General features: G+C 42.4%; 2 long non-coding RNA genes across 2 annotated transcripts in view; one reads left to right on the forward strand and one right to left on the reverse strand.

Moving 5' to 3' along the window:
- Positions 1 to 20,221, forward strand: LOC147823576 (uncharacterized). Its single transcript, XR_015443537.1, has 3 exons — positions 1 to 112; positions 17,829 to 17,906; positions 19,949 to 20,221. It is a non-coding gene; the product is annotated as an uncharacterized LOC147823576 (long non-coding RNA).
- LOC101720167 (uncharacterized) overlaps positions 20,202 to 24,335 on the reverse strand; it is a 12,821-nt gene continuing 8,687 nt past the window's right edge. The window contains exon 3 of the long non-coding RNA XR_205265.3: positions 20,202 to 22,780. This is a non-coding gene — a long non-coding RNA (uncharacterized LOC101720167). The remainder of the gene's footprint in view (positions 22,781 to 24,335) is intronic.

The raw sequence follows: 24,335 nt of genomic DNA on the forward strand, positions 1-24,335 counted from the left end.
GCTTCACTTAATTCCCCACATTCTTTTCTCTTGTCATTTTGGCTGGAATATTTTAAAGCAAATATCATCCTGGTGTTGAACTCTTAACTATTTCAGTTTGAATCGCTAGAAGGTAAGGATTTGTTTTCTTTTTTTCTGCTGTTAGTCAGATTTATAGCCCTATTCAGAAAAGGATTTTTTAAAGTTAACATTATTCTAATGTCATTTTTTCACTCATCCAATTTAACGATTATTTCTTTTTTTTTTTTTTTTTTTTTTGGTACCGGGGATCGAACTTGGGTCCTTCCGCTTGAGAGGCAGACAGCGAAACCACTGAGCTAAATCCCCAGCCTCAACGATTATTTCTTAAAATTATCTAATACCCATTCATGCATGGCTTCAAATGCTAAGAATATCTTTTTACAGTTTTTTCAAATCTGGATCCAAAAGTTCCGTAGACTGGATTTGGTTGATACATCCCTTTTGTCTTTGCAATCTATAACAAGTTCTTTACTTTTTATAATGCCGTTCACGTGTTGAAGAAATCAGGTCATTTAGCCCTGTAGAATTTCTCATGTTCTGGGTACTTTGGTTTGTGACAAGTTCTCACTATGTACTCCAGAACTCACACTGATTCTCCTGCCTCAGCCTCCTGAGTGTTAGGATACAGATGTGTGTCACTACACCGGGCAGAGATTTTTCATATGCTACATTTGGCCAGGTGTAGCCTCTTTATGTCTTTTAATATGTTTTGTTATTCCCTGTAAACTGGTTAGTAGATCTGGGGTCTCAATTGAATTTGGAATTTTAAAAAATTTTGGCAAAGATATTTTGTAGGTGGCTCTAAGTATTTCATATTATATTACATCAGAAGGCACACAAGGCCTAGTCATCCCACTTTTCGTATTTCCATCAATTATTGGTTTAGGGTTCGCTCAGCTTAGTCTCTCTATTATACATTTTCTTATCAACGTTTTACTTAATGGTTTCAGCAGTTATTGATGATCATTGCTTAGATCCATTATCTCAGTGGAGACTAAACAATGTTAATATTTTTATGGGAGTCTGAGTCAGGAGAATTGCAAGTTCAAGCCTAGCCTGGGAAACTTACAGGATTAGTGAGATCTTGTCTCAAAATAAAAAATAAGAAAAAAGGGTCTGGGGATATAGCTCAATGTGAAGGCCCTGGGTTCAATCCCCAGGGCTGAAAAACAAAAGCCAATGTTGTTATTTTAAACCATCTCACTATGTTTCTTCTTTTTAAGCTTTCTTATTATTATATTTCTTCTATAATGAGTTTTGTGATCTCCAGTTTCCATTGAAAAAATCAAAGTTTCAATATAGTAAACATCCATAATCTTCATCTAGATTTACTAACTGCTAACATTTTACCCCACTTCTTTCTCACTCTTGTGACTTATACTTATTTTTGCCATTCCGCTCAAATCAGCTTATAGATCTACAACAATTCACCTTTTAATACTTCAGCCTCTGTTTCCTAACAGCAAGGACGAACTATAGCAGTACCACGTCTGCTCATTTTCTTCCTCTGTCCTTTCTACATTTATTCCTGGGCATTCTTTTGTAATGAAGAGCTTTTCTTTTTCTGCTATTCCCATTAGATGCTCAAATCAACTAGAATGTGTCCAGGGGAAGCCCCTAGAATCTGTGCATCATTCTGACCTAGTGCCACTGTCCCTAGGGTATTTATTCCCAGAGCTTTTGGTGCATGGCATTCTAAGCTCACCTTGTCCATTTCCTGTCTCAGATCTAGAATCAGCCATTGCTACAGGGGTCCCTAGTTCTTCTTAATGGAGAACGTCATTTAGAAGCCAAGATCTGGCTGTTACATGAGACCACTGCTATTGAGATATCATTGTTTCTAGACCCTGTACAGAGATAAGAAATAAGGTATTTTTTCCAGGAAGTCATGAGTTCATACTATTCCTCTTCAACTCCAGTATCATAGAAATCTTTCTCTTTTCTCTGCCTTATATTTTATCTTCTCCTGCAGTGAGAACTCTAGTTTCCAAAAAGTTTCAGATAACTCATTTGTCATGTTATATGCTTTAATACACACAAAATAATCTAATGTTACTTTCCAATTCTATCACTGCAAAAACAAAAACTTCCTTAAGTTTCTTTCTGTTCATAGAATATATTTTAGGAAGACGCATTAAAGTTTTACTTGAATTAATTTTGTGTTCTATAAGTATGCTTTCTTTGCCATGTATGTACACAATTTGATATAAAATCTGGTTCATTGTTTACATTCAATTTCAATGTTTGCCCTTTTTATTCTTTTGATTTAATTTTCATTTTGAGTCAGTTTAACCTTTTTAGATGGTTCAAAGATCAAAACTCTGAGAAGTTTTAGTCTCATTCTTATCCTTTGTATTCTACTGCCCCCAACACTGACCTGTCTATTTTTATGATTTACAGATTATACTAGATATGTTTATACCTGTGAGTATAATGAAATATTTCTCCTTTTTGATTATTGGTATATATTTAGGTATTTAAGAAGATAACAGTGGTTACTTTTTGACTAATAATTTATTTTTTAATGGTCACAATCCACTTTTCTTTAGACTTCTACAATTTTGTTAAACTTTAAATGGTGTTCTTCTTTTCTATGTGTGAAATAAGGAAAATAATAAGTTTAATTATTACATCTATGTTACATGCACATTGTAGCAGCCAACACCAGGCTAAATGGCATCTTATGATCTCTACTTCTTGCCTACGTATTGATTAACAGTCTTCTTTTACATTCCTTTTCCTTTCTCTTCTCCAATATTTTCAGTTGTGTTTCTTTTTGTTTGTTTGTTGTTTGTTTGTTTATTTGATTGCAGTACCAGGGATCAAACTCAGAACCTTTCACTTTTGAGGCAGGCACAGAACCACTGAGCTAAATCCCCGGGCCTCGGTTGTATTATGTTTGTTTGTTTGTTTGTTTGTTTGTTTTTGGTACCAGGGATTGAACTTGGAACCTTGCACTTGTGAGGGCAGGCAGCGGAACCACTGAGCTACATCCTTGGCCCAGTTGTGTTATTTTTAATGTTTAAAAATGTATAACATTTGCACGTTATTCTTTCACCTTTGTCCCCATCTTTGAGTCTAAAACCTAGAATTAAATATTATCAGTGTTCACCATCAGTGAACACTGTTATTTTCAGTTATCTCCTAGGGCTATATTCATTTTCTAGGAAAATTTTCAGACGATCACAATTCCACGTATTCTGACTTCTCGTATGTTTCAAAATTATTTGCCTGTAGTCTTGATATTATCAGGGCAGCTAGCTTTGTTTTCACAAGTAGAATTGGCTCAGTTGATGAAATAAATTAGGACCAGTTAAGTAATGGAACCATGGGCCATATAACAGTTATACTTGTAATCAGTGTGGAAAACTATATACTTAATGATATCAACCTGCAGTGCTCAAACTTGCATTTATAAAGTATTAAGTGGCCAAAAGTATATATACACATGGGTTTACCCAAAGGAAGTTGGATATACATGAAAAGATTTAACTGAGTTTTCTCTGGTTCATAGGACTGTTGATGATCTTCAATTTCTTCTTTATGCTCTCTGATCTATTTTTTTCTGAGGTGTAGCATTAGAAAGAACACACTTTTAAAAAGAAAGCAAGATAAAATCTAAAGTTTTCAAGGTTTATTTTTAACGTGTGGGTTTCAATCAGTACCACAAGACAAGGTGTACCAAGGAGAGGGCAGTGTGATCTGATTAGCAGGCTCCGGACAGCCTGGGTTGGTCTCGGTGCCCTGCCTGCACTGGGCATTCAGTCAATGTTTGCTGGAGATGGAAAACACTAACACTAGTCAATTCCAAGCGAAGTCATTTTGGGCAATGCTGCTAACTCTTCTGCATCAAGCTCCTGTCTCTGGGGTTGTACTGAGAATGAGATGAAGAGGTATAGAGAAATAGTTTACTGTAATCTGTACCCAGGCAAAGAAGATAGATAATTAGCACCTTGTTCTCAAAACTAATAGAGCCATGTTCAGTTTTACTCATTTTGAAGACTATAAAAAGAATCTGAGCAGATGGCTAGTAAAACAGGCCCAAGACAGCTCATGAAAGTGTGGCAGAAAAACACCAAGGGAAGAAAAGAAAAGGAAGAGGGGTAGATGGGGGGAGGAGGGAGAGGACAAGAGAGAAACAGTCTAGATCCTGTCATTAGCACCTATAATACTTGGAGCTTCAGCTCCCATATTAGTAAAAGTAGGGGAAATTTATGCCCCAATATCTTAACTGTGCTGCTGTTATCAAATAAGTAAATAAGTAAATAGAGTATGCATTCTGTATTTGCTTCTTTAAGAAACCCTTACAGGAGAGTAAGCTTATTACTGGTCTTAGAATAGTTGTTCTCCCAATAATCCTGATCATGAACCACACTCCAGAGCAGCTGAATCAGAATTTGAATGGAGATGTCAGGCCTAGATATTTTTTAAAAATATCTCTTCAATTGACTACAATGACTAGCCAGGATTAGGAACTGCTGGCCTATACTTAGGACTACTCCCATCTAGCAAGATGGTCCCAGAGTAGTTAGTACTGGTGCCTCCTTACCCTACACAAATCTCTTGGTAGGAACACTGGTTAGTCACTTCCTATCTCTCCCGGCTCCTGATGACATTCTCAGGAAAGATGGCGGCCACTTCATTCACACCCACAGAGACAGCCCTGGACCAGCACTTCCATTCCACAACCAAAGACCAGACATAGAGAGAAACTACCCCTTCAACTGAAATTCACACGGAATGCCAACCAGTAGTGAGAGTCTCCCTGAGCATGGAGTCTGATGAGTGGAGAAAATAAAAGGTTAATTTTAAGAATGGAATTTGCAGCATTTAAAGACAATTGTGTCTGCTTTTCTCCATTTGGCCCATTGCCATTGAGATAGCCAAAAGTAAACATAGCTTTGACTAGAGGCTGGTTTTGCTTTTTTTTCTCTCTACCCACCTTTTTGGTCCCCCAACTTCTAGAAGAGTCAAAATAAGAAAATCACTTCACAGTGATACAATATTGCACTTCAACAGCCGAGAGACTATTCAATATTCTCCAGTGAGTTAATGTGTCATCCAATATTAAGTGCTACCATGTTCTAGTTTAATCCTGAACTGTTACCTGTATATGAAAGACATACAAAGATAACAATATGAACTTCAGCACTCACAAAAGTATTCAGGTTATAAAAATGTAAGAGAAAATATTTTGGGTCATAAACCTCAGCTCACTCCAGTCCTCTCCCTGTTCCCTCACATTTGTGTCTCTGCTCTTCCATCCCTGGGGCTCCCACTTTGCTGTAGCACCAGCTGCCATGTCCTCATTGATTTGGACATTTTCTTCCTTCTTGTCTTTGCTGATCCTACTCTTATGTCCTGAATAGGGGCACATTTTCACAGAAAGGATTTTCAGTTAGTTGACTTCTAAAGTAATATTTAAGTTATTAATGGTACAAATTTGTTTGTTTGTTTTTGGTACCGGGGATGGAACTCAGGACCTTATGTTTTTGAGGCAGGCAGCAGCACCACTGAGCTAAATCCCTGGCCCAAAGGTACAAATTTTAAAACCTAGTTTTCTTTACTTTTAGTCCAAACTATGACTCTAACAATAAAACTAGTAAAATAAGAAAAACACTTTCAAACTTTCTCTGATAAGTCTCCGGGAAACTCTAGTTGGCAGACTAAACTGTTTAAATAATCAAGGTCATTTACAACCTTAGTCAGCTAAATAATCTTAATTCTACTCTGCATGTATAAATGTATTCAGGTTGCTAGGTTCATTTCTTTTCAGACTGCTATTTTCGAATGCTTGACGGGACAAATTTATAATCAAAATAGTCAAACACTTTTGTAGCATTTAAAAATCTCTTGTAAATCTAATCAAAGAAACTCTAAAATATCACAAAAGGAATTCTCTTAAATATTCCAGTTCTGTTTACAAACTTAACATCTTTATTACTTTCCAACTTAACATCCAAAGGCTAAAATAAGTGACACTGTATCTTCACACCACAATCTTTTAGGATCAGAACAGGCCAAATTCTCCTGAAATAGCAGACATGCTGGTCCTTTTTAGAGCAGCCTGATTTGGGTAGATGGAATTCAGGAACCTCTAGCCTAGACTGGATTCAACTAACTCTGTACTGCCTGATTGAATTCTGCATTCTTTTCATATTTCTGTCCAGCTCCATCCACAAAAGTCCCCATCTGTGTAGAAACTATTGGTCTTTCTTTGGTCCAGAATTTGCCTGAATCATAGTTATTCCTTAACGGTGATGTGCTACCTCCTCAAGGTCCCTTTGAACTGCACGTATCTAACTTAGATGAAATCTTTCATTCTCCTAACACCACCATCACCACACATGTTGCCTTTTCGAGCTCAAGAAGAGAAACAGTGAGGTCACTGGCTACTCTGAAATGAACTCAATGTCTTTTAAAACAGTTTCTGTTGATATTTGTTTAGAATGCTCTGTGGAAAGCACAAGCCTTTTTGTAAGCCCTCTGTGAAAGGCTTGTCTCCAAGGCAGTTAGAAACTCAAGACATTGCTAGGAGAAATTCTATTGTGTGGTGATGGTTCCAGCTGGAAGGGATTTGTTGACCATGTGGTCCAGTCCCATGCCATACAAACAAAACTGAACTGGGAGTTGGGGACAAAGCAGGAGGGAAACTCCACCCTCTCTTCCTTTTTTGTTTCTCTTCCTCCTCTTCCTCCTGCTCCTTCTTCTCTCCTTCTCCTTCTTCTTTCTTCGGTACCAGAGAAGGAACCTGGGGTCTCATGCATGCTAGGTCTATTACTTCTTCCATTTTTCAGTTACCGTGCAAGCGAAACTTTAGGTAAGGCACCAGGGTGGCGTCCAGAGATCCTTTCCCGCCCTCATTCCTCATACAGGTGGCAGACATTACCCTGCCCCTCGAGCTCATGCACCCCCACGTGCTGCATTCATAGGGGACAACTTGGTCTCCTCCATGGAGCCAGCGGAAACAATCAGGCATTTGCTGCCTCAAATGTGAAGCCACATTTCAGTGGACCAAAGGGTAAAAAGGAGATGAGAAAAAAAAAGTCTTCTGTCAGAAATTTAGAGAAAGACCAAGGTTGGACGGACACTTTGGTAGGGAACAGGGTCAAGGCAAGGATGGAGAATGGAGAGAGCTGAGCCTGTTTGTGGGGAGAGAGGAAGAGGATACAAGCACAGGGCAGAGTCAGCACTGTGGAGAGCCGAGGCAGGAGGGCTGACGTTCAAGCTCAGCCTAGGCCCATCTTGGGCAACTTAGCAACTTAGGGAAATTCCATGTTAAAATAAAAATGTAAAAAGGCATGATGATGAAGCCCATGTGAAGGCCCTGGTTCAATGCCCAGTACCAGGGGGAAAGAAAGATACAGGGAGGAGAGGGTATGATTGACATGAAGGCCCTGCAGAAGGGGGGCAGTGTGGGAGGACACAGGTTGAAATATTGATTTTGAAGGAAGATGAAACACTTCATTCTCCAAAACAAAAGGAAAAACTGGCAGGGCTGGGAATACACAGTGTGAAGATGAGAAAACAGTTCAGGCAGTCGTGAAGACAGAGGGGAGCCAGGAGGAGATGTAGGCAGGGGAAATGGAATAAGTGAGGGTCTGAATATGCCCTGAGCTAACAAAGCTGTGGGGTGAAGGAGAGAATGAAATGGGAGGGCTCTGCAGTTGGAGAGTTCAGGATGGAGCCATCTTGAGTCATGAGCACAGCTGGTAGGGTTGGTACAACACCACCCTGGCAAGAGAGAGGCCGAGTGAAGACCCCTGGGCATCCAACTGACCCCTGGCTAGATTTGGGGGAGAGAATGGTCATGAGTCACTGCCAAAGTCTTATGCAAAGGATGGAAACTGCTGGAAGGCTTGACATAGGAGAAGGTGTGAGTTTCGGAGCCAAAGAACAGTAGAGGAGAGGAGAGGGTGTGGCCTGCCAAAAGCAAGGGAGATATGAATTCCCAACTCTCAGCCCCAAGGGCAGAGGGTGGGTAGAAGAAGCCCTCTCACTCAGGAAGGATGAAAGGGAAGCAGGAGCCTCAGGGGGGGACTAAAGTTTCAGCTGATTGTAGAAACAAGGAAATACTGGAAGGATTGTTAGGGATACAGAAATAGGGGTTCAGAGGCAAAACTGAAAGGGATGGATGGGAGGAAGGCAGGAGAGGGAGGTGAAAAGCATCCTGGGATATTAGGTAACAGGATAAAGTCCAAAGAGGTCTTTATCCAAGGCAAGAGGGACAGGAAGCAATGAGACCTCTGACCTCAGCTGATATCAGGCTGTGTCATAGGCCCAGAGGTGTGGGACTTTAGGCAAACTATTCACTCGCTTTGTCTCAGTTTCATCATGGTGAAATGAGGATAATACCAGTACCTAAGGTTGTTGTCATGAGGAATAAATGTGTAGAGTGCTTAGCACAATGATCAACATAGAGAAATTCTGAAGAAGCATTAGCTTTAGCAGGAGAAAGATTTCCACTCCATACTTTCCCTCAAATCACATGTGTCTAGTTATATCAAATCCTCAAAAGCAAATCTTCATTCCTATCTCTTGTATACATGCAAAATGATAATAACAATAATAATCTCTTTGATAGATTATCATTGATAGATTCAGTTTCTTACAAACATACCCATGGCAACCAGCCATTATTTAATTCTGGGAAGGAAAGGAAGATGAAAACTTGGATGAAGACAGTCAGACTCTAGAGCCATCATGTTAAAGATGGACAGCTAGCAGTCATCTAATTTATAACTCAGTGACAGAAAAAGCAAATAACCCAACTGAAAATTAAGCTAAAGAGTTCATAGACATTTTTCCAAAGGTAATATACAAGTAACCAACAGGACATGAAAAGATGCTCAGCATGACCAATCATCAGAGAAAGGCAAATCGAAGCCACCATGACATAGGACCTCACACCCACGAGGATGGCAACTACCAGAAAACCAGAAAATAACCCATGTTGACAAGAACGTGGAGAAATTCTAACCCTAGTGCTCTGCTAGTGGGAATGTAAAACTGTACAGCCACTGTGATGACAGCACGATGGTTTGTTAAAAAATGAAAAGTAGAGAACTACCATATGATCCAGGAGTCCCAATCTTGGGCAATACCCAAAAGAACTGAAAGATTTTTGTACATCCATATGAGTAGTAGCACAATAGCCAAGAAGTAGAAATAACTCAAATGTGTGTCTACGGATGAATGAATATATATATACACACACACACACATACATACAGGCCCTTAAGAAGGAAAAACATCCTTTCACTTTCTACAACACAGATTGGACTTGAGGATGTTATGCAAAATGAAATAAGCTTGTTCCAAATAGACAAATACTGAATGGTTCATCAAAGGAGTCAGTTTCATAGAAACAAGTATAATGGTGGTTACCAGGGGCATCAGGGAAGAAAATGGCAGTTGTTTAATGAGTATAGAATTTCAGATTTGCAACATAAAAGTGTTCTGGAGATCTGTTTCATAATAATGCGAATATGCTTAACACCACTGAACTGTGCACTTAAAAATGTTTAAGATGGGGGCCGGGGATTTAGCTCAGTAGTTGCGTCACCTGCCTCAAAGCGCAAGGACCCGAGTTTGATACCCGGTACCAAAAAAAAATGTTTAAGATGGTAAATTTTATGTTAAGTACTTTTTATCACAATAAAGAAAAATGGGGGGGGATCCTCTTGTATTTCCCCTCTCTTGCCTTATAGACGGTTAACAGGAAGCCCAGAGAAGGTAACTAGCTCATCCAAGGTCGCACAGCTCATGGATACAGAGTCAGGACCAGAACCAGGGGCTCTGACCCCTGCTCTCAGATTCCTGCCATGATGCCACCCTCTCTGTCCGAGGTGCTGAGGCAATGGGAAAGGTGGCACAGTTGATTCATCGGTGGTGAAAGTGACATTCTGGGAACCTGAAAGGATAAAAAATCCCCTCTGGTCATAAATGTTCTCGAGTCTGTGCCCTTTCTCCAAATCTCATCAGGATTATGCAAACCAGCAAGCTCTGACAGGCCAGGCTGGAAACCTCAAGATACTCACGGCTTCCCTAGGCTGAGTCAGGCCAGAGAGCAGACAAGAACAGCTTTTCTGTTCAGGGGCTGTTCCCCCTGTAATTTAGAAGTCCAGACAGTTACACTGAAACCGAGAAGAAAAACACAGGGCCCACGCACGCAGGCACTGCACCTTGAAGCCGATTCCCTCACTCACTGCCCTGAGCTCAGGAAGGAGGTCCTTCCTTCCATGGAGGACTTTTCTGTAGGCTCCTTATTCCAAATTCCACAAGACAGACACCAGGAAAAGCTGGCCTTAGCTCCAGAAGCAGAGATGAAAACCAGGCCTCTATTTCTGCCAGGGTGATGTCCATGCACGGCCTTCTCTTCTACATCAGAAGTTTCTATCATTTCCACGGAAACAATGATACCTGCAGGACCTGGCCACTATTGGCACTTGGTGATTAGGAGCAATTGGCTTGGTGACTCCAGAAATCCTCACAGGTTTCAGTGTTACCCCCAAACTGCGCCCCCCTGTCTCCTCAACATTTACGCATTCATCACCCCTCTGAGCTCTGGGGGTGTTGGGAAAATCCTCCCTCCATAAATATGCCCTGTGATAGAGAAATAAATAAAACATTTGGGCAAGGACATTTCTAAAGATCTTTCCACTCCAGAAATATTTTTTGTTTTCAGCAACCCTACCGAGGCTGAAGCAGGATGCCTATAAAAAGCCTTCTGTGTTCCCTTAAGCGCTCTTAATGAAGCCCCAGGAAGGAGGGAATACGATGGGGATCAGAGCCCTGGAGTCTGTGCCAGCTGCTGAAGAGGCCAGCTTGGCCCTGCCTCCTGCCCTGCCGCTGGCTTGGCCCCTCCCCGTGCTCCTTAAGGGAATTGGCCGGGCTCCTGGCTCGGCTCGCCTGCATGTCTGCTAGTTATCGAACAAAGGCTGGGATTATTTCTATGCCCAGTTTCCCAGATGCTCACAAGAATGGAGCCAAGAATTCAGCTGAACCAGCAGGGAAGATGGAGCTGAGAAGCCGTCCAGCCGTACTTGGCCACACCTGAGCTACTGCTCCTGCGCACCTGTCATGTAAAAGCCAACGAGCCACGCAGGAAACACCTTGCACCTCCTGTTTAGCACTGACCCCAGAAGACGGGGACCTTGAGAAGACCACACCAGGCATGGACGTGGGAGAAAAGCCAAGGCCCTCAGAGGGCCAGAAAGAGACAGAAGCCAGGAAGCCTTTGCTGCCTCCAGAAGCCCCTCCTCACCCTTTCTCTCCTCCACTTGTTTCCTCCCAAACTTCTGGGATTACTTCTGGATAATTTATGCAAAAGGAACTCCATAAGCTGGGCCCCTGGGTGAAGCTTTCCACTCCAAAATAAATGCTGGCAAGGTGCCTTTCCCAAAAGAAATGATGGGCACCTCTTGGTTCCTAGCTACCTTCCACAAACTAGAAGGACCTACAGCAGGAGAGGCATACACTGCCCCTGTACGTCTTTCAACCACCTCGTTCACCCAAAAGCCCAGTGGTCACTGAACCACCTGAGATGCCACCAGCAGCTCTGCCTTCAGGAGCTAATTCCAGAATTAACCTCATATTTCTTTACTCCCTCGTCCGAGGGAGCCAGGACTCAATATTCAAAGGAGTCTAGGGAAATAGGGTCTGCATGGAAGGACTAGATCCAAGACTTAGGGAGAAGAGAGTTGGAAGGACTGGAGAAAGGAAAAGGAAAAGGCAGGAGAGAAGAAACTAAACAATTGGTGGTTGGGAAAGAAGGGAGAGGAAGTGAAGAAGAGCTGTGAGGAGGCCTGCAGGAGGGAGCCCGTCCCCTAGTCTGAGGTCTGTGTGTGTGAGAGGGTTAGAGAGAGAACGTAAGAGAAACTGAGTGAGGCTGTACATTGCATACACACACACACACACACACACACTGGCTAGTGATTTGGAAGTCAGGAAAAGGAATTGCATCAATAATTACATCATCCTCTTTATAAAGCTGAGGTTAAAAAAACAACTTGGTGATTGGATCAAGAATTTTTTTTAAATAAAGCAACTCTTATCCAGGTAAGGAAGCCACATAGTATTACAAATCAGCACTCACTTGGGGGAGTTCGCTACTGTGCAGTATTTGTTAACAACACGTGGGAGCTGGGGATTCGAGCCCAGAGAGCTGTGAGGTACTGAGCGAGCGTTGCTCTGCTTTGAGCATGGGATGAGGGCTTCATACTCAGGACCTTTGAACTCCAGACTTGTGAGCAGCTGTGCACCCGGTGTCCCCAGTGGAATGTCTGAAGAATCTCAAACTCAGCCACACTGAATCTTTGCTCTCTCCACCCAAATCCTGTTCTGGCCACCGTCTTCCCATCCCAGCCAATGGCAACTCTACCCTTCCAGGGTTCAAGCCAAAAGCCCCAGAGTCCTGCTTGGCTTCTTACACCACTGCTTTCTTGTGCCAGACCCAACTGGTCAAGAAATTCTGTTGGCCCTAACTTCAAAATGTCATCTAGAATGTCTCTACTTCTTCCTACCTCTACCACCCCACACCAGCCCAGACCACCTTCATGTCTCCTTCTAGGCTTCTACTTGGCCCGTTTGCAACCTATTCTCACCAGAGGATTTTTTTTCTGTGCTGATTGAACCTAGGGCCTTGAACAACTAGGCAAGTGCTCTACCACTAAGCTACATCCCGAGCCCCAGAGGGATCTTTTCAACATGTCAAATCATGGCTCAAAGTCAGCCAACGGCTTCCCGTTCTACACAGAGTAGAAGCTCAAGTCCTTACAGTGCTAAGCCCCACTTGGTCTGGGCCACCTTGTCCCCCTAGAACCATCTGAGAATCACTCTGCTCATGGTGCTCCAGCCTCACCTGCCTCTTGGTTTTTCCTCAAGCACATTCCCACTCGAGACCTTTGCGCAGGCTGCTTCTTCTGCCTGAACAACTTGTACCTTATCTTACCACCTTCAGCCTTTTTTCAATGCCACCTTGGTGAGGGTCTCCCAACGACCCAACCTGAGTGGAAAAACTCTTCCCATATATACTCTCTAGATTTCTTTCCTGCTTTGTTTTCCAGAGCTCTTATAATGTATCTGTTACTGATTTCTTTATTTATTGTAAGTCTCTTTCCTACAATATAAGTTCCTTGAAGTTAGGGTTTTGCTTACTGCTATTGCCCCATGTTGCCTAGCATGGTGCTTGACACTCACGGTCATGAATGACCTGTACCTAATTTTGCCCTCTGTAGGAAGGTGATGATTCTGCTCAGGTCTATTCTTTTATTCCAGCTCCTGGACTTGACATCATAAATTGCATAATGTGTGGGTCAGAGCGTTAGTTCACATGGCCAAAGTGGTCCCTTATTTTTACATACTGTTGGAGTGATGAAAGAAAGGCACACAGAAACCATTAAGAGTCCCTGTCAGAAGCTCTCTGGGGACAAGAAGTTTCAATTTGGTCCACACAGCTTGGATTTCTTCAGACAGCCTTAAAGCGTCACTATTAGGAGTTTTGTGTGTACACACACACACACACACACACACACACACACACACACACATACAGCTTGCCTGGGAGAATCAATGTTATCAAACCCCAGACAGCCAAACAACAATCTCATGCTTACAGGGAGAGACATCCTGGGGAAAATGGCATTGAGAACAGTCATAAAAGAAAACAGCATAACTGTTAAGTCTGAATGGCAGAGAATCTAAAAGTAACTTAACATAATCAAAGATGACTTGCTTGTCATATATTCAAAATTTAAAAATAAATACACAGGCTGAGGGACAGAAGAGAGGAGAGCTATGATGCCTCCTTCTATTAATATCCTGGCCTTTTGCCTGAGAGCACATAGCTCCTTCCAGGAGGATGGCCCTGTCTTGTTTCTGATTTTCAAAAATGATTGTCATTGAATTTAGCTGTAAAGTGTAAAGTCTCATGATGTTTTAGCCTAGTCCTCTTGATAATCAAAGACATGTTTTCCACTGGGAGGTGAAGATAGTGAGAATTTACCAAGCACCTATTATGTGCCAGGGACTTTATACTTCACTTCCCACACATGAAGGCGATGTAATTATCCCTGTTTTGCAGATGAGGAGACTGAGGCTTAGGTAACTTAGACAAGGTCACCCAGGTAGTTAAGACTTGAACTCAGGCCCGGTCAACCTAGACAACTCTGCTCCTTCAACCACCAGGTAATAACTTTGTCCTCAAGTGGTGATGGGAAGAGGAGCTGTTGTTAATGGGTATTAATTATTAATTAGCCTAACTTGAAAGCTCTTGACCAACAAAACACAAAATATACAACTTCTACACGGTCAGATGTTTCCTTCCATCAAGGAAATGGCACTTCAAAAGAACGGAAATAACACAGGACAGGGTTTGATGATGAAACAAAATCATTTGTTCAGACCAAAGAAGTCCGACTTGATCCAAACCTCAAAAGATCTCTTCCAGCACCAACTTCTAACCAAGGCTGATAAGGAATTCTGCCTGTAAGGTGGGAGCATTTGTTCATTTTTCCTTTATGATTTTGTACAACCTTAAACATCCCTAGCAAATTAAGTCCTAAAATGTATGCTTCCTGAGTGATCCACTAGGGTCTACTAACTGATAGTAAGAGAAAATGCAAACAATGGCTTTTAAAAAGAGAGCTAGCTATTTATTTATTTTACTTTTTTTGAAACTGGGGAATAAACCCGAGGTCTTTTCACTGAACCACATAAATTGCATCCTAGCTTTAAAAAAACTTTTTTCTTTTAAAATTTTGAGACTGGATCCCCCTAAGTTGCCCAGCCTGGGTTTGAACTTCCGACCCTCCTGACTCAGCTTCCCAGAGTGCTGGGACTATAGGCATGCACCACTATGCCTGGCTCATTTTATGTTGAGATAGGCTGTCTGAGAGTTGGTAAATTCAGTAGCACTGTGTCATTACCAGGACACACAGCTCTCTCATCTTGCCATCTAGATCTCCACCCTTCCTCAACACTGGCTTGTCTTTGCATGACAGGCTTTGCAGTCTGGGTGCCCCAGATACAGCTAACACAGAGATGATGATCTTGACCTTGCAGGTGGAAAAGGAATTCCTTATCTTGGGCAAAATAGAACTTCCGTCAGTTCAGGCTCAGTGTGGAAGTACAGGCTTACCTGGGAACACAGATTTCTCCCCGTGTTGCAGAAAGACAGGAAAAGTCCAACTGCATGAGCACATTTCAAGCCTCTGCTTCTGTCACATGTGTTAACGTGTCATCATCCAAAGCGAATTCCATGCCATAACCCACATGCACAGAGCAGTGAAGTCCACTGCTGTGCGGTGGGCTATGATGAGATGCAGAGTTTATAATATGACTACAGGTGGTGAGGAATTGGGGTTGGGAATTCAGACTACCACCTGTAGCTGCATTCTGCAAAACCTTATGAGCTTGAATCTTTTCAGTTCAAAATAGTCGAATACTGACTGTCTTTTAGGATTTAAAGTAATATCATCAGTTTCGGTAGAATTTAATGAGGCCTTTTGTTCACCAACTATTGGAACTCTCTGCGAAGCAGGGCAAACAGGTGGTGTCCCATAAAAAGCAGATTTCTAAGCACACAGGAAGTGAAAAACATGTAATTGTCTGTCTCTGAAATAGCAATTTTGTTCCCCGTAAATAGAGCCATCCTCCATTTGAATCAAGCACTTATGTGAAAATAAACCTTCAAAGCTGAGTTCCAATAATATTTTTCCCTAGGGAGTTAAAGGTATTGTAATCCCATACAATGACTCTTACTTTTAAATACAGCTTTAATTGCATTTTAGGCTTTGTTACAATTGTGCCTGCTGAGTGAACTCCTCATCCAATAGAATCACACTAGTAGCACATCAAAATTTCCCAGTTTGTTATCCCTTTATCACTTTTCCTTCCCGTGAATTTGACTTCTCCACTTCCACCTGTGTTCATGCCCATCTGTCTGGGACACTTGTCACCTACTTGACCTCTAATAATTCTTTCTTTTCCCACTCCCATGCCCCGGCAGGCTGGCTACCTACTCTGCTCTTCCACGATACTCAATACATATCAGTCATGTAGGACTTAACATAAAAATATGTAAACATGCATCTATTTCTTCTATGTTGTGAGCTGCGTGAGTTCACGGGCTGTGTTTTCTCTAATGTCTGTCATGGTGCTTGGCAAATAACAGCGACTAAGAAATACTTAACAAAGGTAAAGGAGTATATCAGTCAGTTTAGGCTAAATGCAAGCCCAGGGTATTTTCTGCTCATGCGAAATATGAACCACGGGTTCCTGATTGAGTAGCTCTCATCCAAACGGTAACTCAGAAATCCAGCCTTCCTCCATTTTGTAACACTGCCATCTTCAGTACGTGGCCTCTAAGGACACTGACAACGAGAAACAGGTCATGGGGAAAGACACAATAGATACTTAACACCTTGGTCCAGAGGTGACCATTCCATTCGCCCTGTGAGTGAGATGGCCCCCCTTAGACACTCGGAGGTTGGCTGGGCAGCAACTCTGCACAATGGAAAGCGAGCTTGTGCATCTTAGTCACTTTCTCGTTACTGGGACATAATACCCAACACCCACAGCTCTTAAATGAGATAAGGTTCATTTTGGCTCACGGTTTTTAGAGGATTCAGCCCATACCTGCCTGGCTGGCTCCAAGGCAGGGTGGGAATGGTGGAAGGGTCTGGTGGAAGAAATCTGCTCACATCCTGGTGGACAGGATGCAGAGAATGAAGGGAGGAGCCAGGGAGGGAGAGGCACCCTTCAGGTCCCTGCCCCAGTGACTGCCTCTAACCAGGCCCCGCCTCCCAAGAGCACACGCAGATAAGGATTCATCAGTGGATTAATTTATGAATGAGTTCAGAGCCCCCATGATTCAATCACCTTCCAAAGGCCCTGCCTCTGAATGCATGAGAGTTTGGGGGGACATTGTAGATCTAAATAGAAACAGTGAGTCTGCAGTAGCCACTAGCTATCTCTGCCACAGGGAGAAGAGGGAAGAAAAAGAGAGAGAAACCTCATGTTTAAATGAATTCAGGCTACCATTTAAGCCCTGGGTAAAGACTTCTGAGTATACAGCTCAGTGGCAGTAAGTGCACTAGCATGTTGTGCAGCCAACACTACTTTCCATCTCTAGACCTTCCCGTCAGTCCTCCTGAAAGTTCACACCCACTAAGCACTAACTTCCCATTCCCCCTTCCTGCCAGGTCCCGGTAACCACCAGTGTACTTTCTGTCTCTATGATGGTGACTCTTCTATGAGTGGTGTCCTTTTCACTGGCATATTTCACTTACAGTGTTTTCAGAATTTATCTATGATGTAACATATGTTACTTCCTTCCTTTTTAAAATTGAACAGTATTTCATGAGGTGAACATACAAGACTTTATCCATTCATCAATGGACCAAAGAAGGGGAATATGTTAGTCAGCATAGGTTAAACACAAGGCCAGGGGGCAAAAAGGCCCAGTGTATTTCTTTCTCATGCAAAGTATGAACCAGGACTGTCTTCTGCTGATTGTGAACAACGCTGCTATAAACATGGGTATCCAAGTACGTATCTGGCTCTCCTTAGGAGCTGGGGAGTCCAAATACATGGGTACTCATGTTTATAGCAGCATTATTCACAGTAGCCAGAAGACAACCCTGATTCATAATTCAAGGCCCTGATCTTATTAGATATACATCTGGAAGTGAAATTGCTAGATCCCATGATAGTTCTGTTTTAGTTCTTTGAGGTACCACCACAGTCTTCCACAGTGGCTGCACCCACTTTGTATTCCCACCTTCTTTTTTTTAATCTTATTACAGACAAGAAAACTGAGGGTCATGAAGAGACAACTTCCTCATGGATACACACCTACTAAGCAGCAGCGCCTGCATGGAAAGGTACGATTCCTGCGAGCAAGCCCATCTCATTTCCTTAACTCTACAACTGCCTTAGTTCCAGAACAGCAAAAATAGAAGTTCATTAAAACTTGTAGGATTCAGAACTATAGCTAGGAAAGAATTTGTTTCTGGGAGTTCCCACCCAGTTATTCTTGGGATGACAGCTCTGTGTATTCTGTTGGGAACTCTTGGAAGAGCTCCATTGATAAAAGCTGATCCTGTTGACTTATTTAGCAATATTTCATTTCTTTAGTCATCCACTATTCACTCACTTAACAAGTGTTTATTAAGTGCATGTTAGATGTCAAGAATTTTTTTTTTTTTGGTATTGGGGATCGAACTCAGGACCTTATGCTTGCAAGGCAGACAGTGACACTACTGAGCTAAATCCCCTGAGGCCAAGCATGTTTCTAAGGGCTATGAATAAGGCTACCAACAATTCAAATTCTGGAAGGAGACAGGCATAAACAGAAAAATAAAATGGGTCATTTCAATGTTGTAAGTGCACAAAAGGTAGTGAGATAGAGTAATAAGGTAGGGAAGGGGGTAACCACTTTGGGTAACAAGAGGCCTCTCTGGAAAATATAACATGTAAGCTGAAACTTAAAGTTGAGAAGTTATCAACCATGTGAAATCTGGTGGGAGAACATGACTTTGAGATTAAAAAGAATTACCAATGACCCAGATGTTATTGGCAATGAAAAGACAGGATTGCTTCACTGATTCAGTGCAAGCTTGGACCCCCTTGGCGTCATAGAATAATGAAAATGACATCAACATAAGGTGGAAAAACAACTCAAGTAACGGAGAGAAAAAGGCAATATTCTGATGCAGCATTAAGACTCACGACACTGTCAACCCTGATGCTAACTTCCTGATTATGTGAACTAACAAATCCCCATTTTTTGCTTCAAGGAGTTGACTTTCTGTTATGTGGAATCACGTGGGGTCTGACTGGGACAAGTGGCATTTAAGTAGATGAGATCGTACAGGAGAAAAGCATAGATAGATCCAAGCTGCAAAACCTGAAATAAACAGGGGAGGAGGAGCTAGCGTTTTGGTTAGATCTCTTTTCATCCATGATGACAAATGCAACCAAAAAGATAATGCGATTCACGGCAAGGCAGAAAAGAAATCCAATAATACAACAGTATTGCTCATTTTTAAAATTTGGTGGTAGATGCACAAGAAGCCTTACATTTGCAAGTTCCCAAATGAAAAAGCATGTTCCTGGATTCACGGCAGTGTGTCTCCCCTGTATTCGAAGTATGGCAGCCTGTTGATGGTGAGCACTGTTGCCATGGAGTCGTGCCAGTCAAGACAGCAATGGTGACCAGCCTTTTCTTAGCACTGGTTTTCTTGAGATGCTGGGGTTCTGAGGAGTTGACAGAGACGTGTGGGGGTTCTTTATGCCTAGGCAGGCTTTTGTGGCCTGAGGGCCAAAGACAGGGAGGAGCTGAAGCCCTGTCTCCCTGTCAGCCCTGGATTGACCACGGATGAGACAGGCTGGGGCCTCCCAGCTCCAGCAAGAGCCTGGCTGACATCTTTGGCTCCAAAAGGGATTGTTCTGGTTCCCCAGTCAACAGCAGGCTTGGCACCAAACTGATCATTTGATCAAACTGTACAGTTAGGAGAGTGGGGTGATGAGTTTTGCCCAATAGGGGTTGTTGGAAAGCTCTGGGGCGGGTGCCAGGAAGCTGCTCTCAGGGACGGGAGCAGAGCTGTCATAGAAAGGACAAATGGCAGGGACTGCAGAAACTGAGAGTCTACAGCTAAAAGGGAAAGTGTTCTCTTTCCGCTAGATGCAAGGAGACACAGAAAAACCCTTTGTATCACAGGAAAAAAAATGTGGATTTCAAGGTGTCTTACTCTTGGAAGGGGATGGAATCTGAGACTGTGCTGGCCTGAGATTTGAGTAACTGTGGTTAACTATGATGCCAAGTCCCCTTGATAAGCTGCCCAGAGCTCAGGCTCAGGAGCCAGGCCGCCTGGGTTCATATTCGGGGCTCACCACTCACTGCTTCCATGCTTCTCTCCCTCAGTTTCCTCATCTGTAAAATGAAGATGATAATGGACTGAGAAGCAATAAACCAGATGCAAAAGGACTGATATTGCCTGATTTCATTTATGGAGTAACTCAGGCTAGCAGATTCAGAGAGACAGAAGGTAGAATGGAGGCTACCAGGAGCTGGAGTGGAGGGGAAGTTGGGGAGTCGCTGCTCAGTGAGCACAGAGGTTCTACAGGGAATGTCGAGCGGTTCTGGAGAGGTGTGGCGATGATGGCTGCATGATGATGGGATGAGCTTAATGCCCCTGCATTGCAGGCCTCAGTGGGTCAAATGGTAAATTTTGTGTTATAAAAATTTTGCCACAATTTATGTATAGGTCAGACTTCAATAAAAAGTACAACCATTGCCCTACAAGAAAAAGTGAGTAGGCAATACTGTTCCCCTCAAAGGGCTGTTTTGACATTCAAGAGTTAAAACACGCACTGAGAGCAGTGCGTAGGCCTGGGGGCCCTTTAGGTCATTGCCAGCATAATCATAAAGCCAACAGTGCACTGCAAGGCTGCGTTTTGGCCAGCGACAGACCAGTGGCCCCGTGAGTCCATAATGAAGCTGGGAAGTTCCTATAGCCCAGTGACACTGTAGCACGATGCATTCTGTGTTTGTGATGATGTTGGTATAGGCAAACCCACTGTGCTGTCACTCCCGGGAAAGTGGGGAACATAGAATTTTGTGCAGCACATAACATTTGAAAATGATAATAAAGCAACTACAGGGTTTATGTCCTCACTATGCTTTTCATCATTATTTTAGAGTGTACTCCTACTTCTAAAAAGAAGTTTCCCATGAAACACTATGTGTGTGGCCTCCCACATCTGGCGCTCCTTGTCTCTGGGTTGCATCGTTTTCTCTTGACCTGATTTAATCTTGTGATGTTTTGTTTATCACAGCCTAAGAACAATAGGCTGCACCACATATATATACTCTATCATCTGCGGTGTGGTAGCCACACCATGTGTTTGTGCGAGTACTGTGTGAGGTTTGCATAATGACAGAATCACCTAAGGACGCATTTCTCAGAATAGATCGCCAGCAATAAGCAATTCACAACCATATTTTGAGCCTTCATATGTCTTCCTATTGCTGGTTTTCTGTTGGGGCTGATGACCACATTATTATTTCATCATCCAGACACCTCCCCAGTCCCTGGAACACCAGGATACAGTAAATATTGGGTACATTTCTGGAAAACAATCTGTTCACAAAGCTATGGCATCTACATCACAATCAATGATCGGAATAAGTTATTTAAAATTTCCATATATACATTTTCATAAGCAGTATCACATCATCACTGGCTACCCCATAAACCCTGCTTTCATATCAAGACTTTTTTCAAAGACTATATATTTTTACAAAGAGCCACAATTAAACTGTTCTTTATATTATTCTTAGTTGACACTTTTATTTTGGAAATTATAATATTGATCATAATACAGGGTCAATAATGACCTTTACCAAGATGTGGTTTTTCTAGAAAATGGAGTACTACTCAGCCATAAAGAATGAGAAACGAGACATTTATAGCTAAGTGGATGCACATTGAGGCGATACTCTTACGTGAAATAAATAGGACACACATGTGTAAATACCAAATAGTTTCTCTGGTGTGTAAATAAGGATCAAAATGTATAATTGATATTGTGAAATAGGAAGAAAAGGTCTAAGGGAATAGGGGAAGTGGGAGGGGTAGGGGAAAGGAAAGAAGGGAAAAGAAAAAATATGAGAAAAGGAAAAAAATGAAAACAAATAATTTGTAAATAGGGAAAGGGGCAGGGGGTGAAGGGAGGGCAGGGAATGCGGAAAAAATAAGAACCAAGATGCATCATGTAAAGGCACAAGATTCCAATGATGAATGTAACTGTATTGCATACCTAAAATGTACCAATAAATAAACTTAATAAAAAGAAATGACCTTTACCAACTATAATGGGTTGAACTGTTCCTTCCAAAAGGTATGTCTGCCTGGAGCTTCAGAATGTAATCTTTTTTCGAATACAAGTTTGTGAAGATATAATCAAGGTAAGGGTCTCACGATGAGATCACCCTGGATTAGAGAAGACTGAATCCAATGATGATGTCTTTATAAGAAACAGAAAAAAAGACTCACGGCCCCAGGGAGAAAGCCACGCAGAGACGAGGAGGGAATGGGGTTAGTTATGAAGTCCGGAACCAGGGAATGTGGAGAAAGCAGAGGCGGAAAGGAATGATTCTTTCTCAGAGCCTCCAGAGGCAAGCGGACCTGGACGACACCTAGAGTTTGAACTTACGGCCTTCAGAACTTTGAAGGCAAAACTTTCTGCTATTTTAAGCCACCAGCTTTGAGACCATTTGTCAGCGCAGCTTCAGGAAACTAAGACACCAGCTGCATAATTTCCTGATAGTTTAAAAGTCACACCGACCTGAAGGTTGGTTCTCCTAGTCCTTGCTTGATTTCGATCCTTCATTTCAAGAAGGTTGGTGAGGATTTATGCTGAAGGAGAGTGCCAAGTTTTCAGGGCTAAAGAAACACGCAAGATCACGTGGCATCTGTCTTGCACGGTGCTGTAAATGAAACTGTTGCTATGGTTTCAATCTTTGTGCCTCCTTCAAAATTCACACCGAAACTGCACAACTGTGCTCCTAGTGCAGCAGCATCAAGAGGTGGTGATCCAGCTGAGTGATGAGGACTCTGCCTTCATGAATGGGATTTGTGCCCTTCTGCCCCCCGCTGTGTGAGGAGTCCCCCCCCCTTCTGCCTTCCAGGAGGAGCCGCCCTGCCCCAGACTTGCCTGCTGGCCTTGATCTTGGACTTCTTGTTCTTTAGGACTGTAAGACATAAATTCAATTGTTTATAAATGACTCAATCTAAAGTATTTTGTTATAAAAGCAGGAACTAAATTGGACTAAGACAACCACTGAAATAAGTCCAGGTATGAAACTAAAGAAACTGGATTTTCTTTCCAACTGAGAGGCACAGTAGCAGAGTGATAGGGTCAGGTGGCCATGGATTGGAATCCTGGCTCTACTTCTTAACTAAGTGGGTGAGCCTGAGAAATTAGTAAATCTCTAGCCTTTTCCTCACTCACCTGTAAGATAAGAATAGAGGAAGGCAGAGGCAAGGCCTCACTATGTTCCACACTGACTCTGAACTCGCTATGTAGCCCAGGCTGGCCTTGAACTTACAGTCCTCCTGACTCAGCCTCCCGAGTGCTGGGATTCCAGGTGTGTGCCACCAATCTCCAGAGAAAGGATTACTGAACTCCACAAAATACTGGCAGGCGATTGAATAAGGAAGACACTACCTTAACCAAATCTCAGTAGTACCTCAGAAAAGGGAAGTCAGAAGAGCATATGTGTAGGCTTTGGGGATCTGGTTCAAGTGACTTCAAGGAGATCTTTCCAGGAAGGAGTGACTACTGTTCGGCTTATATCCCAACACAACCTGAGCCCATGCTGGAAAAGCTGGTGGAAAGTAGTAGGGAAAGTCTTGAGGAATACGGTATGATCTGACTAGAGTTAGCAGCTTACACTGGGCAAGAGGACTGTTATCTCAGATAGATGGGTCAGCAGGAATTTCCTGAGGAAAACAGAGAAGTTATTTATTGGTTTTCAGTCTCATCTTTCCCGGGCAAAGTTTTCGTGGAATAAGCAACCAAGTCATTTTGACACAGATAGTCTCAGCTGTTAGGTCCAAATAGCTATGCTGTTTTGATGTTAGTCCTCACAGTTCTCATGATAGTAATATCTACTTTCTGGTTTGTTTTGTTTTTTGAGACAGGGGCTCACTATGTAGTCCCGGATGGTCTTGAACTTGTAGTGATCCTCCTGGCTCAGCCTCCTGAATGCTGGGATGGCAGGCATACTTTCTGTGCTTGTTGCCATGAAATCATGGTTCCCTAGTGTCTGCCACATAGCAAGGACTAAACGACCCCTAAAACATTATTATCCATCTTAATTTGTTTTGAAAGACAAGAAAAACATAGCTAGAAAATTTTAATGATCCTCAAATTTTTATTACTTGTTATAAATAATAAAATGAACATCTCAAATTTCCTGTAGATCAGGAGCTACTAAAGTACTAAAGTTGCTGGTAGAATTTGCACTTATGGAAAAAAAGAAAAAAATCTTGAGGGTTCATTTTCCTTGCCATGATTCTAGCAGGCTGCATATCCTCAACCCCGAAGGACTCTGGAGTAATTAGCTCTCCATAAGCTCCACACCTTGGGGGAGAAGGTAAGGCTCACAAATGCAGAGGGGTTGGAAGAATGGTTTGTCGTGTGCAAATGCAATGCAGCGGCTCTGTTCACCCACTATGCATATGCTTGGTTTAATTAGCAAACTTTTCTACAAAAGAAGAAGCCACACATCTTCATTCTCTGAA

This window comes from Heterocephalus glaber, unplaced genomic scaffold, assembly GCF_053883595.1.
Source record: "Heterocephalus glaber isolate CG9 unplaced genomic scaffold, H.glaber_assembly_v1.0 deba00001572, whole genome shotgun sequence".
In the NCBI taxonomy this organism is placed as follows: Eukaryota; Metazoa; Chordata; class Mammalia; order Rodentia; family Bathyergidae; genus Heterocephalus; species Heterocephalus glaber.